Genomic DNA, 18,896 nt, shown 5'->3' on the forward strand with positions numbered 1-18,896 from the left:
GTGTCAGTGAAATACTTCTGCCAGAAGGTACAACAGAACTGTCAGTTTTAACATGCTGCAACATACTGTACATCTTCAGTTTCATTTCAGCTGAAAACCTGGCCACAGTTTAACAATTTAACTTTGACATGCGCACAGAAACAAATACAGTGGACTGCACCAGGAATACATTCAAATTTTATTCTGTTCTTGGCAAAGCTCCTCCAGCCGCGGTTTCTACAAGACATTCTTATGTTGCTAATCTCCCCCGCTACCTCTTTTCTCTCTTTTGTTCTTTTCTTCATTCAAACATTCCCTGCAGGTTTTAACGCAAAGTGCCATGCTTGATCAATGACCACCACTGTGCTGCCAGCAGAAAACTGTATCCAAGGCCAAGTCAAAACAAAGTTCAGGAGCTGAGGGCCTGATTAAGGGCCATAATTGAGTAATGGCCCCTTTCGCTGTGTGTGGCACCATGTCGACCCAGTTGCCAATTCTTTCTCATCTTACAGTCAAAAGAAGGAAAAGAAGAAAAAACAGTCCATGTAAACCACTGGAACCCTTAAGTTAATTTTGTCCACTTTTTAATATTCAATGTTCAAGTTGATGGATTGAAAATGACAGAGCAAAGCTATAATTTAAGGTCCCCTGAGAAACATCAGTGAAAGAAAAAATTCATGGTTTAAATGAAATACGTAAGCAACATTTACTCTCCATTCAGCGAAAGGAAAACCAAAGAAAGTGGACTCTTTCTAAGTGCTAATCAAGCAACCATTGTTACATACTACTTCAATTATTCAGTGAATGCCAGTAAAAGCCACTTGGCAATGCTAAAATGTGTACTTTCCACACAACCCAAACATACAAATGTTAGAAGACATCATACTCTTTTAATGTGAGCAAAAAAAGGTCACTTCCATAGAATGTGAACGTATGTCTTCACTGCTCTTAAAATCTGATAAACAGTGCTATATTGCCCTAAAATGGTGATTTCCAAATTGGTGTACTTTTAGCCTAGGGGGTATTTCTGCAGCTGCCAGGGGTTCTGTGGAAAGACTGTTGAGTAGCTCAACTAATTTGAATAGACATTATGATTTGATTTAAAAAAAATAATATTGCCATATTTGTGTTTAGGAGGAAAATAACCAAACAAACATAGCACCATCTAAATTGGTGTAATGATTTACTTAGCGAATTTATGTCAAAGTAATCTGAAGACTACCTCCTATAAGGCTGACTGTACAGAATGAGTGGTTGAAATAATCAGCTAAAAGTAAAGTCACATAAAGTTAATTTTGTTTGTTATCCTTTTGGAAATTCCTTTTGTGTCTGTGGCAATTGTCAGACCAATGCATCAACAAGACATTAGAGTTAATGACTGATTTGTATCAATGGTTGACTCAGCTTCTGCTATTTTAAGTGGTAGTTTTAGGGATGCAAAACTTGATCAAACTGATCCAACAGTGAATATTCAATTGTATGGAAAAATTACCATTAAAAATATCCACTTTTTGTCATGTAACTTAACATCCAAAAGTTAGTTTGATCAGGTTTTCTTTTCCTGAAAAAATAAAAAAACTTAGTTTTTGTAGTTTCTGTAACAACAGCAACACACTCTAAATGTATAAAATGCATAGAAAGATATTGTGAGTAAGATAAAGGACCAAACTTCATTGTTTTGTAATTATGTTTTTGAGGACTCTGGATAGCAGGGGGAAGCTAGTGAGACCTATGGAAAACATGCTAACACTACAGAGATGCATATTCATGAGTGTCAGCCCAGAAAGCATGGCTAACAGCCCTGATACAGTCAGAGGAGATCATTTAGAGGGGAAGAGAGATGGGATTAGGACGAATAAGACGTGATAAATATGCATGAGTGTGCTACACCAGTAAGAGGTAAAATGATAATCTATTTCAACTTTCAATGCCAAAGCATGTCATTTTGAGAATGAATAGCTTGCTGATGCTGCTATACAGGAATTTCAAGGGGAAACATGATGTGTATGTGTCATCCCTGCCAAATCTATGCATAGGAGAGACAAACCTGTTGAAAGGGGATCTTTTGGGGGCATTTTGTGGAACATATGATACAGATACAGAACAATTAGTACACTGGTATTCATTTCAAAATCTGTCTCTGGAAAAAAACAGCCAAAACTATTTCTACAAAACCACCCAACTCCTTCAGCAGGACACTGGAAGTGTGTTCTCATAAAGAAAAAATAGAAAGCAAGAAATTTGAAAACAAATGAAAAAAGCTAATTTGCTGCTCCAACTTGGGACAAGTGCACAACCCCACTAAATAAGTAATACAGGGTGTAACACTATTTGAGCACAATGTGTGACAGCTAATGAGGAGTCTGGAGAATTGAGGCACTTGTTCTCAACTTCATATTCAGTCTTCTTACAGCTTAGGAGCCCTCTTGACCTTTAAATCCTTGAAGCCTTGATGCTGCTCACCGTGACTACTTAGCAGTGTCAGGCTGACTTAAATGCTCTGTTATCAGCATTACCAAAATTTTGTATTGTGAGACCACAAAGTGATTGAGCTGTAATGCCTTGATACAGCAGTGAAAATGGAGGCTTGTTCTTGCTATAAGATACACAACTCATATAATGATAGTGGCAGAAACCTGAACACCGCAATTTAGTCTGATGATATCTAACACTGGTGACCTTTGTGGTATCACCAGTACACAAGATCTAGCGCATCTTCCAATCAGTCAGCTAGGCCTAGCTCCAATGCTGTTGCGAGTTACTGACATGTCAAAGCCTTGCTGGTTGTGTGTGGGATGGAATGGTTTTTCGAAAGGAGTGATGAGGGCATCAAAGGAGCGTCCACCTCCAGTAATCACTGCAGTTTCTTGATGGGGTACTGCCTACATGTCAACCCAAACCCTAGCCAATAACTGTAGCTCGTCCAATCAATGGTAAGAAATACAATGCCAACAGCATCTTAATAGAATGGGGCCCATGTACTGACAACTTGAGACATGCCCCTGAGTCATTATCACAAAATGGATGGATGTGCAGCTATTTTCTTGCAAATAATGAGGGCTATCAGAGGTTGAAGAGGGGTGGAGGGAAGGATGGGAGTGGTGATATGAGCCAGACCATCAGTTTCCAGAGATCCCTGGGGGAAACATTGCAGCCGCTTACCAGGATTGAAGTCACGGCTGCAAGCACTAAGGCCTTGACACTTAGTGATTAGCTACTGTACATACTCCTCCATGGCCACTTGAGTCAAAACTAAACAGTTAATCCTCTAATCGATATGAAGGGACCATGACACCCCGAACTGCCAAATTTGTCTGCATCATTTCACTCTGTAGAGTCCGAAAGAAGCACTTCTCAGAGTTGCTCTCTTTGCTAAAAGTCTTCAAGTCAAGTCTTTGCATGGTAACGACACACACCAATGAGAAGATTACTCCTTTTGACATTTTGATTGAACTGTGTAGTGCTCATCTACGACTCAGCCTTCAGGCTTCAGACAGCCAGTAATAGGATGTGTGGTTAAAAACAAAAAATCTGCAACACACACATACACGTGAAAAAAAAAAGCCTGAGCTGTACTCCAAGTGACCCCAATTTTTAAAAACAAACACCTTCAGTGGTTTCCAAAGCCCTCAGTAAATGGCATGTGATAACCTCTGTTTGTGATTGTAGGGAGGTCAACTTGCCAGCATTTTATGAAACCATGCAGCTGTTTAGCTGAACATGACTAGCTGAGATGCAAGGACTTTTAACATCTGAAGGACAGAGCAGGAATAAAACACACCATTTTCTGTTTTACGTGTTATCAAGCAGGAGGAACTGCTCATACAACATTGCTGTGTTTTCTTATTTAGACCTGAGCTGGGACTCAAATACCATGACCTTTTGCCACTGTGTCACACAGAGGAAAAGCAGCAGAGTGAATTTTGTGAACTGGCTTCAAGGCAAACTAGACAAAATTATTTTACTTCATATATATCTGTCAGAAAGCCTGTAATCTTATTTTAACCTTCACTTTATTATTCAATATTTCTTTTAATAATGAGCAACTGCGAATTCAAACTTTTACCATCAGCTGCTCTATATTCTCTGGTCTAGCAACTAAATTAATAAAATACATTACTCATATGTTTCAATTTAAACACTTTCTTGTAGTTTGTCTTTTCGTAAAAGAGCTGTGATTACAGCCTCGAATCTTCTTGGGTATGACGCGACAAGATTTGCACACCTGTATTTGGGGATTTCCTACAATTTTTCTATGCAGAACCTCGCAAGCTCTGTCAGGTTGGACAGCCATTTTCAGGTATCTCAAGAGATGTTTGATTGGGTTCAAGTCAGGGCTCGGGCTTGTCCACTCAAGAACATTCACAAAGTTGTCCCTAAGCCACTCCTGTGTTGTCTTCGCTGTGTGCTTAGGCTCATAGTCCTGTTGGAAGGTGTAACCTCGGCTCAGTCTGAGGTCCTGAGAGCTATGGACCAGGTTTTCATTAAGGATATCTCTGCACTTTGGTCTGTTCAGCTTTCCCTCAACCCTGACCAGTCTTCCTATCCCTGCCATTGAAAAACACCCCCACAGTATGATGATGCCAACCCCATGCTTCAGCGTTGGGATGGTATTGGGCAGGTGATGATTGGTGCCTGGTTTCTTCCAGACATGACACTCAGAATTGAGGTCCAACAGTTCAATCTTGGTTTCATCAGTACAGAGGATCTTGTTTCTAACATTGTGAGAGTCCTTTAGGGTGCTTTTTTGCAAACTCCAAGCTGGGGAGAGGCTTCTGTTTAGCAATTCTCCCATAAATGCCAGATCGGTGGAGGGCTGCAGTGACGGTTGTCCTTTTGGTAGTTTCTCCCATCTTCACACAGGATCTCGGGAGTTCAGCCAGAGTGACCCATCGGGTTGTTTGTCACCTCTGTTTACAAGGCCCTTCCCCCCTGATTGCTCAGTTTGGCTTGTCGGCCAGCTTTAGGAAGAGTCCTGGTTGTTCCACACTTCTTCCATTTTTTTTTTTTTTTTTTTTTGCAGCCCAGATCTGTGCCTCGACATAGTCCTGTCTCTGAGCTCTGCGGGCAGTTCATCCGACCTCATGGCTTGGTTTTTGCTCTGATATGCATTGTCAGCTTATATAGACAGGCGTGTGCCTTTCCAAATCATATCCAATCAATTGAATTTACCACTGGACTCCAGTCAAGGTGTAGAAACATTTCAAAGATGATCAAGAGAAATGGGGGGCACCTGAGCTAAATCTCAAGTGTCACAGTAAAGGGTCCGAATACTTATGTCAATGTGATATTTCAGTTTTTCCTTTTTAATAAATTTGCAGAAAAATTCCTAAAATTCTGTTTTCACGTTGGCATTATGGGGTATTGACTGTAGATTGATGTAGGAAGAAGTGAATTAAAATTATTTGAACATAAGGCTTCAACATAAAAAAGTGAAGGGGTCTGAATACTTTCTAATTATTTTCTCTAAATTCACTGTAATTACAGGGTTTGAGGGGTACAGTTACAAACCTGTACAGGCTAATATAATCAGTTTGACGGCTGAAAGGTGAATACTGGAGCTCAGCTGCCCTTTAATGCTGGCTGCCGGTCAGAGGGACTATCTCCCACCACAATTTCACTGTCAATTAAACCAAGAATCTTGGATTTGACTTAAGGCTCTGAGCATGGCAGAGACGCTATAATGGCTGATTAATCTATGACCAGGCGAAGGTGTGCCACTGTAACTGTGCTGATAGGTGCCACCCCTTAACGGGTGGGTGCTGCAGTCTGAACAGGCCCCAGGGGGACGGGATGAAGAGAGACAGTTGTAATTAAAAAGAAATTTGTAGGAAATTAAACTCTGATTGATAAGGTCAACAAAAGGGGCCTTGATGAATACATCAGCATAATGAAAAGTAAACGTAGCAGAGACAGTTGGCTATTACTGCAAGACCCAGGCAATTACAGCTAACACGGCAAGCTGGGAGCTCGAGCCAGCTTGGAGCGACTCAGAGATGTCCATCAGTGGATCACTGCGAATTATCGAGACACATCCCCGCTCGGCCAATGTCGAGCTGCACATCTCAGCTGTCTTTTTTATTTCCACTCAACCACTTCATCGCTGTAGTGATCCTGTCTTCTTTGAACCTTCGAGATCTTAGTCTGCAAGCTAATAGATAGTCTGCTAGCTAATAAAACTGTCATTACACAGTGCATGAAATTTTTATTTTGACTGCTAATATATGTAATTTATTAGTTGAGCTTCTTGGATATTAAAGGTGTACTCTAGTGATTTAGTATTGCACTTCAACAGAGCTGGGGAACTCAGAAGAGACAGATTAAAAACAATAGGATAGTCAAAAGAGAAGCAGCAGAGGCCATGATGTCCATGTCTGGGTCAAAATGTTTCTCACTAAATATTTTTTTCATCTCATTCACAAGTATTGCAGTATCTCCTACTATGGGTACTATTCTCTACAATACACCAATCACCTAATGGGCAAAAATCATAATAAATATATACAGTTGTTTTTCATGTTCTCATTTCTCCTTCATACTACATTATATGACCACAAGTTTAATGTATTGGATAAATTGTGGGAAATTAAATGAAATTGAAAAGAACAGATACTAATTTGTGAATGACGTAGAGGCTGAGTAAAAGCAATGTTAGATTACATGTAATGAACGAGACACACACATCACATCATTGATTACATTGTTAAATATGACAGGGGGAACCAAAGTGAAGCTCAAACTACAACAGCTGACAAAGCTCAACAAATAAATATGAGAAAGGCTTTTTGCACCTGGGTAGAATTCAAGTGAGTTCATTTCTCAGTCCAAGCATACAGCAAAGGAAACTGTGTTCCTGTCAAAACACCTCGGTCACACTGAGGACGCCCCTCCACAGTCCCTCTCAGACACTGACACCCTGACCTCGGCTGTGCTTGATACAGAGCTCCTTCTGTCCTCTGATTTTACAACAGTGTCTGGAGGACATGCAATTGAAACTAAAGTCCGCACTTTCCTGCCATCTAAAAAACAACTCATATCTCTCTCTGAGGTGTAATTGAAAATCATGGTGTGGTCTGGAAATAATTCACCTGTTGCTCCCTGTTTGACCCTTTGTTTGGATTTAGTTTCTAGAGATTATGAGCCATTTGTAGCCCTGGGCAGGGTGAGATAAAGCAGGATCACACTGTCCTTTCTTGGGCTTTTTTGAGTGGAATAACCTAACGATTCACCCTGCATTTGCCCTAGGTGTGTGTAAATATGTAGGTCTGCAAAATGTACAATATAAGCATGTCCACCTGTGTGCGTGCTGCTTTCGGGGCCCATGGCAGATTTTGCATTCTGGCCGTTATCCAAGTACCTGGTGCCTGCGTGTGTGAGTGTGTATGTGGTAGCTCACGGCAGGGTGGTGGAGGAGGTTCAGTGGCCAGTTGGAGAGTAGAGGAGTGTTGCAGCAGGACCCCACAGCATCTGAGCCTAACAAGTCCAAAGCAGTGAGTGCAGACATCGCCCTGGGAAACCACCCACCCAACGAGTGCCCTGACCGAGGTTAACAAAACACACAAACAGCCAAGCTCAAAGGTTCGTAGACAAGCAGAAAAATTCATAAAGGTGCATTTATTGTTTTGCCAACAAGTCCGCCAACCGGAACAACCATATACAGTAGGTCGTTTGTCCCTACCCTCTGATACGACCCATAGGTGCACCTCTTAAAATGGCGTCAAGGATACAATAATAGACACGGAGTCTACCGTGACTGTACCGTCGGCTGCGTATTGGATAATAATAATAGTATTAATCACGCAGTTAAGCTTATGTAACAGTCACAGTTTGGTTAGGTTTAGACACAAAACAGACTAACACAGACTTGTGACATTACCTGACGTCCTTCTTTGCTCCTGTCATAATTAGTATGGCTGCTAGAGATCACCTAAAAATATAACATAACTTTGGGTTGTAATAAACTGCTGGCAGAGCAGCTTATGGACTCCTGTTTTTTACAGGAGGACAGTCTTGGTTCTGCACTTCATACTGTATATGGAAGAGAAACACTGAGAGGAGGCAAGCGCTGCCACACGTATCAAAGTCCAGCTTTATTTGCACCTCAGTGAACAATGGCATTTTTGGTTTGACATTTCTCTCCCTTCTACCCCTCAACATTGTCCCTGCAGCAAAATGATAGAGCTCACACAAAGGTCAGGCTTTTATCATGATTCTGCCTTCCATCCACCTTGGCTGAAGTGCAAACCCCCCCCTCTGGAGTGAGAATACAATAGCCCAGTCACTCTGCCCCCCGACTGCCCCTGGGGAAGAGCGAGAAAAACAAAGACAGAGAGAGATGTAGGAGTGCTATGCATTATGTTACACACACACATACACAAAAAAAAAAAATAAAATGTAAAAGCATCCATCCAAATGACCAAGAGTGGATGTATAGGAGCTTCCATTACCATCATGACCCCTCTTTATCAAATGGTTTCACAGTCACAAATGTTCCCTCTGTGCGTCATTTGAGAGCCATTATCCTGGTCCATTCTTGTATGTGCAATTTGAGATATGGCATTTACAGCTTCCTGCTGTTCTCACACATGAGCACTGGGAGCATGTCAAGAGATACACCTACACAGCAAAGTATTGATAGAGTTTGAAAAAACTATAATAAAACAAAAGCTATACTAAAACATTATAAACTAAAGACTATGATGGTACATTTATCTCAAAATATCAATATTTAGAACTACGTTGAACGGTTTTTAGTTTAATATTGACTAAGCACAAGTAATTGTGAAACACTATAGCATTTAATTGCTGAAGTGCCATATTAATCTAATTTCATTAATTATGTTCTTGTTAGCAGGGGGTTACTGTGTCTTAACAAATCAACCTAGTTTCAGTTTTTCAAGTCAAATGAAAAACTTTAAGATGTCATTACTACTTGTCATTTCAGTAAGTCAACATGTATAGCTATGTCAGACTCATCCATCCAATTGTTGACATTCTTGTGTGAAATGGATCCTGGCTTTGGCTGTGGCCCAGGAAGATAACATCCTCATTCTTAATCCATCCTACCTCAGTTTTGTAGTCAGGATTGCAGCTTTTACTACCAGGAAAACAGCGATCAATGAACCTGCAGCCAGACCTGTTTAAAGAGTAACTTCACCCAGTCTAACAATCCTGCATGCACTGACAACATACGCTGAACTGATATACAATCGGTGTCATTAAAAATACAAGGAAAATCAAGTTGCTGTTTTCACTTTTTTCCAATGCGCAATTTCACACTCATTGCCATTTTAACAGAGTTGCAGACTTAATGGAGAGCGTTCAGAAAGGGCTCAAAAAGTCCACAACAGAACCCTAAAACACTGCCAATTTCACAGTGGGACCGCCTTGAGCCCTTGCAGGTATGTGAGGGTACGCACCAAAGTCTGTGAGTGCATAAGGGGGGACACTGGAACTGGGCCTTATACTTTTCAACCCACGGAGTGAGTTCCAAAATCTAGTGTTGAGTTATTCTTTCAATAACTAGATGTGGGCAATTCAGAGGTCTGAAACCAGGCTAATCCGAGGGGGGGGGGGGTAATTAATTAATTGGACTCTTCTGATCCACCTGTAACCTGTTGTGTTTTCATCAGCTACTATTATGTTCAAGAGGGCTGTGGCATGTAACAATTGCAGATTTGAATGGGAAGGGACGTTGCAGTTGTGCATATCTCCTACATCCTTGCTCTTTTTATTCTTTAGTTTTGGGGCTTTCTGTTGAAGCAGAGGCATGTAACATTGAGTGGCAGCATAATGAGATTGCTTTGAATGTTTGTTGTTTTGTTTTGTTTTGTTTTTTTTATTTATGCTATTTTGCCCTCAATTTATTTTTGCAGAAATTGCACATTAAAACAGGTGGATGCAGACGCACGTATAGAGGGAGAACTAAAGATGTAGAAAATCCTGAATATAAAACGTCCACAGTTTAACACTCCTTTCGGATTCAAGCTACTTTTACTCTCTCTAGCTGCTCGATAAGTCTCTTATTTGCAGATGGCTTGAAGTGTGAACTGTCTGTGTCTGCGTGTGTGTGTGTGTTTTGTTGAACAAGGAATCAGCGTAAGACGCAGGTTCTTGGGTCTTTTTGATCCCTGCAGAATTGTGTTCTGGCCAGTTTATGTGGTCCCTCAGGCCAGCTGTGAAACAGGGAGTTGAAAACACATTGAGTAAATAAAAGTATCCGCGGTGTAATCCTTTTAGAATGGCTGGGCGTTTGAAGTGAAGGCCACCATCTTATGGAACTTGAGGTGCACTATGAACAGTAATCTGGTTAAAGAAATGTCTGTGTGTGTGTGTGTGTGTGTGTGTGTGTGTGTGTGTGTGTGTGTGTGTGTGTGTGTGTGTGTGTGTGTGTGTGTGTGTGTGTGTGTGTGTGTGTGTGTGTGTGTGTGAGTGAGCATGATCTTGGGAACAATTTGTCCTTGTGTCTGTTTTTACGTAGATTTAGTCGACCGTATCTTTCTTTTTTCCTTTTAATATTTAAATCAAAAGCTCACTTCTGTCAGTGTGGTCAGTTGCTCTTTTCATTTTAGTTGCCTACATGGATGCATGTTCTTTTTCTCCCACACACACACTCTTAGTTCTCCACAGCACTTAGTCCCCAGCCCTTCTAAGACTGTGTTCGTGATTCCTCCTGGCAGTCCATTCCGTTTTGCCTCTCTCTGTCTTTCTCGTGTCACTCTAAAAATCAAAGGCAAGTGGGCAAGGAGACGTGATGAGAGGAAGAGAGTATCCCCACTGGGACTACACACACACACACACACACACACACACACACACACACACACACACACACACACAAAACACATACACAGCACACACAGAGGTATTTCATCTCCCCTCATCCTGAAGGAATGGAGGGAAGGAAAAAGAGAGACAGCCTGCAACCTAAACCTTGTCATTTCTCCACCTCCCCCAACACCACTCATTTCCCAAAACAGAGAATTCGTAGGAGAGCAGAGAAAGACAGGAAGTGACGGGGATCGTGGGGTTACAGGAGGAAATAAATTCCAATATAATGATGGTGGGATTTTTGGAACACACCAAACACACAAAAGAAGTCAATCTGCACTGGTGTCACCTTTAGCAATGGTGACATATATGAAAGGGAGAGATCATCATCTGTTGAGTGATGAGATCAAGGACACAAACAAACTTTGTGTGTCCTTGGAAGATTTTTGAATAAGTCTAAGATCTCTTTTGTGTCAGACGGTTTGCCGCCATCCATTGTCACTGAGGCTGGTTGGTGATAAAGAAATATATTTCATGAATATGTGGTTCTCACCTGAAACCGCTCAAATGAACTGGACAAACCAGACATAACAAACCTTAGTGTGAAGGACAATGTTCTTTTATTAATCTGCAAGTTATATAATGAAAAAAGAAACTATTTTTTGAGATGAGAAAAGAGAAAGTTGACTGGAATCTGCAGTAAAATTTATTGATGGAATCATGCTGCCATGCTTGTACTTTCTATGAAATAGGGATGGGCACTTCTTCAGTAGTCTAATGATGAAAGCTATTCATATTTAAAGCAACAGAGTATGTTAAGAGAATGTTTGGATGCTACTTTGCATGATAATGTTGGTTATTGGTATTAAACACATGCTGCCTGTTGCACCAGCTTACGGTAGGTTTGCTTGTAAGTTTGAGTGCAAAGTCAACACCAAGTTCCTCGTTGTAACCAGTTAGCTTCAATCTAAACTCTCGATTTTAGTCACTATAACAAAAAATATGCGCCCAACTCGACATTTAGATTATCTGGGAGAGAACGACACTACCAACAAGTGACAGAAATTAAGAGACGTATGACTGACTGTAAAATTAAAAAAGAGGAACTGTGTGAAAAAACTAACATATAATACTGTACATCGTGTTTGTCCATAACGTCATTCATAAATAACACTTCTGTTGTACTTTGCTTTGTTTTTATTTAGATGATAATGGCTGTGTCACACATAGATACAGCAACAAGTCCTCCAAATTAAACAACGAAATACATGGTATGTCCTTGCCCGCTAGAACGATACATAGAAGTGCTTTCTGATCTGACGCCCCTATCGACAGGACGACATAATTTGTCTGTGCCTTCCAAAACCGTTACGAATCGCTGATCATCACTCATCATCTGTTTTATGATGCGTCAGTGCTATGGTTAACGTTTGGCTAGGTTTAAGCAGAGAAAGCAACTTCATTAGATTTAGGGAAAGAGCATGGTTTGGTTTAAAATACAAACTTTGTTGAGAGAGATGACCTTCGCTGTCATTGTTACAATACAAACACATGGTTAAGGGTTAGGGAACGTTCGTGGTCATGTTTAAAAAATAAAAAACCTTGGCTGTCTGTTTGACACAGGAATTGAAAAACCCCTGACTCTTTTATTATTAGTCTCTCCCATAACCCTTCCCACATGACAGCAGTTAATAAGCAGTGGCATACACCTGCTCAGGTTAGGTATAAAATCGTAATTAAGTTGTATGTTGCAACTACTTTTTATTGAGTTCATCGCTTAACCCTACACACATTTTACAACTAAACTACATGAGAATTTACTGCACACATGGCTGGTACAACAGCCTGCAGAGCCAGTGATTTGCCAGTGATTTGCCAGCTGATTATTGGCACAAAAAAGCTGTGCATTCCCTTTTTATTTGTATATTACTAGCTCAGTAATTGTGCTGAACTCCTGATGGTTCATGTGGCCAACAAGAAGGAAAAAAAAAACGGCCACAAACAACACAAACAACAACAACAAATAACTTGCCTCTAGTCAAAGAAAACAGGTGGGCTAACAGAAACTGGGCTCTGGAGTTGATTACATGGAAAAACAACAACTTGATTCACAAAAACCCTCTGTTTTCTCCAGCCCGAGCTTCACTTTGCAGTACATGGGTACCTTTTTCATCCTACATCGTACTGGACTGAAACTCTAAACCCAAACGCTGTATTTCACCGTTTCAGCACAGTTTTTGTATTTTTTTTTTTTTTTTTGGTTGAAGCTGAAGAGCTGCAGTGCACGACCATGGAGCCCTGACTGTTAACTGTGAAAACGGAAAGGCCTAGAAGGCAACAATGTAGATGAAAGGGAAAAGTGCTTCAAACACACTTTATCCCCCACCATAACTGAGAAATATGTGCTTCATCACACACGTACAATGAACACTGTCTCTCTCTCGTTCTCTCTCTCTCTCTCTCACACACACACACACACACACAAACACAAATAAACACTGAAGCAGTAACCAATCCGGCTTGGCGGTTGGATATGCTCTGGACATGTCAGACATACTGACAACTACTTTCCTATCTGAAGGAGATGAAGGCAGGAGGAGAGTTATCACCTCTCAGAAGACTGATCAAGGAGATACACATTAAGGCACAGGAACACACTTGTGTGAACGTGAGTGGATCTCTTCATGCTGTTGGTATGTGTGTAAGTAGCAGTAAAATGACGGTGATACCGGAGGACTCATGGAAGGTACAGCAACACGTCAGTATTTCAGAAAGTTGACTGTAGTTCTGAAAAAAAACAAAACATACTCCTACAGATCCCACTTATACACTACAGAGCACACTTACGTCCTCCCACTGACCACCACTCTTCATTTTATGGTCTACGTTGGCACCTGGGGTCCAACCTAATGAATTTGGGACTTGCACAAGTGCTAAAGCAATTGGTTATTCAGAAGAAGAAGCATTTTTGCGCATTACAATATCCTCTCAACCTCTTTTTAACCCAGCCTAAGTTCAAGTGGCTATTTATTTCCATAATACTGAAGAGAATAAGAGCAAGGGAGAGAAAAAACACATTGTTTATTACACATAATTTCCTGAAAAGTTGCACTTTGTTGTTTTGGGCAGAAAATTAATTCAGGTGGAAAACACACAGGGCTTCATCAGATTAAGCCCAACATCTGTTTGTGGTGTATTGTACTGTAGGCACTCTGAAGGTACCTGCCTTGTAATACAATGCAAAACAAGCTTCCACTATTTCACAGCACCGAAGCAAAAGCGTGTTACCCGAGCGCAGCCACATAATCCCTCTGGCCCCTCATTTGTGTCTTATTTAGCAGAGAGATCTGCTTTTACCAATGGAGTTGGTAAAACTCATCAGCGGCCAGTGGAGCAAAAATCATCCTCACGGATGAAACATACACACACACTGAGCTGAGAAAGAACCCACATGGGCACAAAAACAAAGAGACGTACAAAGATGAGGATATGTGTAAACCCTATTTACAACTGAAATCAATTGTTGGCACCTTCAGTCATTAAGATGAAAGAAGTGAGGGTTTTAAAAGAGGAATGCAGCGATGAACTGGAGGCAACCTTGGTAGGGTCAGTGATTGGCTGCCATCTCTCTGGGGAATAGTGATTTTCATTTTCCAGACATGTAACACACCCACACATACGGTAAATATTATGAATACACATGCACACTAAGGAGTTCGGGAAAACACATATGTTCACTGCCACAGAAAAAGCACACCACATGCATGGACATTTAGGAACAGACTGGATCACAGTTATTGTGTTCCAGTGGAAGGTTAGCTAGAGCTTTATAATTTGGAAAAGATAACACACGTCAATCATTAAATCACACCTTTAGTAAAGGTCAGTGCACTAAAAAGTCCTTTACAGGCAAGTGACAAATACATAGAAAATGAGGCACTAAGGCAAACGAAAAATAGGAAAATGTAGAGATAAAAGACATGTGAATCAAAATGAAAAATGTAATTAAACAGGTAATAAAAATCATCAAATAACTGCCATGAAACATTCCAATCAAAGGTTACTTTTAAAGATATCAACACTCTTAGCTACAATCATCCTCGCGCAGGCTTTTTCAAATAATATCTGACACTGAAAATAAAATTCATTTTGGAGAACATTTAAACAGTTTAATATCTTTAACACTAATTTAATTGAAGTTGGATTACTTCTGAGTATTTTTGAAATCTTGACTGATGAAATTCGACATTTGTTTATCTTTCTTTTTTTTTTTATTAAAAATGCAGTACTTTGGGGTATTTTCACTTAAATGATAATTTATGTTTTATACAATTGGATTATATTTATGTAGTTTTGGTCCTCATTTTTATTGACTATGATAACATTTAACTCAAAGTAATTACTGATATCTGGGAACGTGGCGATGTCACTACAACAAATTTTAATGTGTCAAGGAACAACAACCCAGATTTAAGACAGATAACTTAAAGACAGATAAGACAGATAACTTTAAGACAGATAACTTAACCCAGGGGTTGCAAGATTTGAAATTCGAGAAAAATATTTCAGATGAACCGAATTTTGTTCATTCTTTCAAACTTTCCTCTCTTTCTTTATGCATTTTTTGTGAATCACCCAATGCTTCTACCTTGTCATGCCTCTAATAATTATTCAAATAAACCAAAGGGAAACACCATCTAAACCAATTTTTGGAGGTAAAACAGAAAGTGAGTCAATTGGTAGGTAGAGTAAGTCCAAATTGAACCAGAAAGTTGGTCTGAAAACTGTAACACATAACAGACAGCAGGGCTGACCTGGGAGTTTGTTTAAAACTTGTATGATGATTTAATTATTTTCCCTTTCTGACTTCTTTTTAACACTGTTGCTGCATTCCCAGATCTCAGCAGTCAGTTCTTTGAGTGCAGTACTATTATTACCAATGGAAGCGATTGGTAAAACTACAAAAATAAGACCTAAGGTGTAACAAGACATCATACAGATAAACAAGATTGTGATGGACAAACAAAGATGAACATGAGTAGCTACAGAGTCTGCAAACCTCATCATGAGCTGACAGTTGTCAGTCAGGGAGAAGCAGTGCAGTGGATATGGAGGGATTAGAGAGAGAGGCTTACATGCTACTTTTGTTGCACTGTCTGAATAGTCCCACATATGGCATGTGGCTTTTTGTCCCACTTGACCAGTTTAGCCAACTGGCTCAGAGACCAATCATTTCTGACCCACTGCGACAGACGACTGGGTGGGTGGGGCAGACAGATGCACACATAAACAGAAATGTGTGGGCCTTTCAGCCCTTCAGACGATAACAGAAACCATTGGTATGGCTATGGAAAAACAACGTGCTTACTTTATAAAGGGAACACATCATACAGCGCAGACAGAAAGTTTCTGCCCACAGGCCTCTTGGTGGGCTTGTTGACTATATTGACACAAACTCATGAACAATCCGTTTCTGAGAACAACCTACTCATCATTGACCCTACAGCACTCTGAGAGAAATTCAATGCCCTAGAAAAGTAGTTCTATTCTTACCTGACTGGTGCGTTTCATGCTCTTTTACACATATTTGTCTGCAGTGTTTCCTTTTCTTTATGATTTAATTTTTGCCACAAAAAATGACTTCCTGGCTGTTAAATCTAACACCCCTTGTCACATCTATGTTGCACACAATTCAACTTATTATATGACTTGTAACGACAAATTGGCTGTTCTCTCTACCCCTCCCTTGAGCAACGATGGTCCGATCCTAGCTTAGCAATTGTAATTATTGGTGGTAGGCCTGTCAAGCTCCATGTGACAAAGCAGTGTGCATGGAGCTGTAGTAAGACTGCTATTATGTACATTAAAAGAGCAAAAGTGTAAGGAATGGATTAAACTATGTGATACTAGTAGAGTTTATGTTAACAATAGCAGCTGCACTTTACTGGATTTGGGGAAGTTTACACTCCAGCAGCTTCAGCCAATGTTACCTGAAATTGCGTGACGTTTGTCAAACTCATCAGTCAGTACCCATCCTAAAAGCCATTTTTTCTTTTTAGTAGAGGGTCGATTGGTCCACCTGTTATGATTTAGGCAGGTAAATTGGTAATTTTATGCTTGTTTGTTCTTAATTTTTATATACATTTTAAAGAGTCTTTTTCAGTATCAAAAAATCAATAGAGTGATGCCACAGTTCATTCGTGCATTCACTCATTGTCTAGCTGCCTTTGCCATTATTAATAACCCCTAACTCTCCTGTCATTTCAGTAATCCTACTAAAGCCCTCCTAGCTCCAATCCAAATGGCACTCATTTGAATGGCTTCACTTAGGGATACACCCATCTCAACCTGGTTTCAATTATTTCGCCAAGACACAAAGAAAGAAGTAATTTAATTCAAACACCTATGATTATTGAAACGTTCTTTTGGTTAGAAAAGCATAAATGTTTTATAATTTGACAACCTCTATTCATTTGCTTCTAGTGGAGTCTGGAAAGTATTCAGCGCTGCACTCAGTGGGACAAAACAGAGAGGAAAGAAAATGAATCATAAATCACTTTAGGTAAGAACTCATTAAAGGGAACACACACTAAATACTGGATGAGTCTACACAGAGAAAATCAAAATCTCAAACTAAACATGAAGATTGATCTCACTAATGAATCTTTCTTGTGGCACAGCAGAGACAGCTCAGCCTGTCTTTAACATTCACAATCAATGGAAAATGTCAGAGCTCAGAGTCTGGACCTGCTAGTGTGGAAAAGCACTACACTGGCTTCAAGACTCAGTTCACAGAGTGCTGAAAATGTGCATTTTTCTTAGAATAGCCACTGTCTGGTAATCAACTGTAGAATACTTCTGTTGTCAAGTGTGTACTAAGTTAAACTGAATACCATGAGGGAAAAGAAGCCTATTGTGCTATAATCAGCCCAAATGATATTTGGTTATGAAAAATGGCTTTAATCTAGAGCCAGAGTCTGCATAATGTAGCACAGCCATGCGTAGCTTGGGGCTTTGGTTTGGTGAGACTACCAACTGACACCATTTGCTAGCATCATGGCTGCTGAGAAAGATGAACATTTTGCAGAAATATTTAAAGGATTAGTTCACAATTTTTCAAGTCTGTCTTAAAACAAGTCAGGTGCTCATACTGATATACAGTAGACTGAAACTTATTTTGCTTGCTGTAATCATTCATTCTGTTCATACTGCCTATTTAGAGATGCCTTCATGATGCAATTCTAATGTAAGTGGTGGTGGACAAATCCACCAGTCCTCAATTAGTGCAACACTGTTTCCCAAAGTTTATCTGAAGCTAATATGAGGCTTTAGCACGATTGTCCTCCTGTCCTGCCTGTTTTATCGGTATCCTATACTGGCCATAGTAATTATATATATATATATACACACACACAGAAGACCGCTGTTTGTTTCCCATTTGAAATCAATTGTCTACGTTGTTTGTTTTATCCACAACCTCATTTTTTCCACAAAATGAGGACTACCTCTATCACTTACAGTGAAAGGACTTTAGGGAGGGATCTTTTATTGGCCAGCATGAATAGTTTCAATTTACATATAGGCTCCTGGCTATTGTTTTTATACAGACTGTAAAATTTGTTTACCTATCCTTTAAGGTTCTTCAAATAGCCAAATTTTAAATTTTGAGCCGATAGGCTTTTAGCCAGCATCATTTTGACACACAAGGAAAACTGCATCATTCCATGACAGTCTTACTGTCCTGCTTTGACCTCACCATGAACTTCAACACAAACCTCTGGGCAACCCCTCTAACAATGTTGCCACAATAACAGGACCAAGCTGATGACTTTCAAGGAAATAAGAGAAAGTCCTTGGACCTCACAGTAGTATCCATCACACACTGCAATGAAATGAAATAACCCATTCTATTGGTAGCTCTGTAACCATATTTTACAACTAATGCTATAACACCGTTCACATACTGTATCCCTATCCCATGCTTGACACATGTGCTCCCGTCTCCAGAGTGCAGAGTAGTCTCCATCAGTATTCCAGGTGAGGCCTGGTCCTTATGAATATTTGAGTTGCTCACAGACTTGCCACTGAGCATGGCATAAAGATGCTGGCTGAAGTTCAAAGGCCTCTTAGCATCAAAAGGAGCACAG

General features: G+C 40.1%; 1 protein-coding gene across 1 annotated transcript in view; it reads right to left on the reverse strand.

Annotated features, from left to right (window-relative positions):
- LOC120792060 (calsyntenin-2-like) overlaps positions 1-18,896 on the reverse strand; it is a 252,906-nt gene that overhangs the window by 160,599 nt on the left and 73,411 nt on the right. The gene's annotated exons all lie outside the window — the stretch shown is intronic.

This window comes from Xiphias gladius, chromosome 7 (genome assembly GCF_016859285.1).
Source record: "Xiphias gladius isolate SHS-SW01 ecotype Sanya breed wild chromosome 7, ASM1685928v1, whole genome shotgun sequence".
NCBI lineage: Eukaryota > Metazoa > Chordata > Actinopteri > Istiophoriformes > Xiphiidae > Xiphias > Xiphias gladius.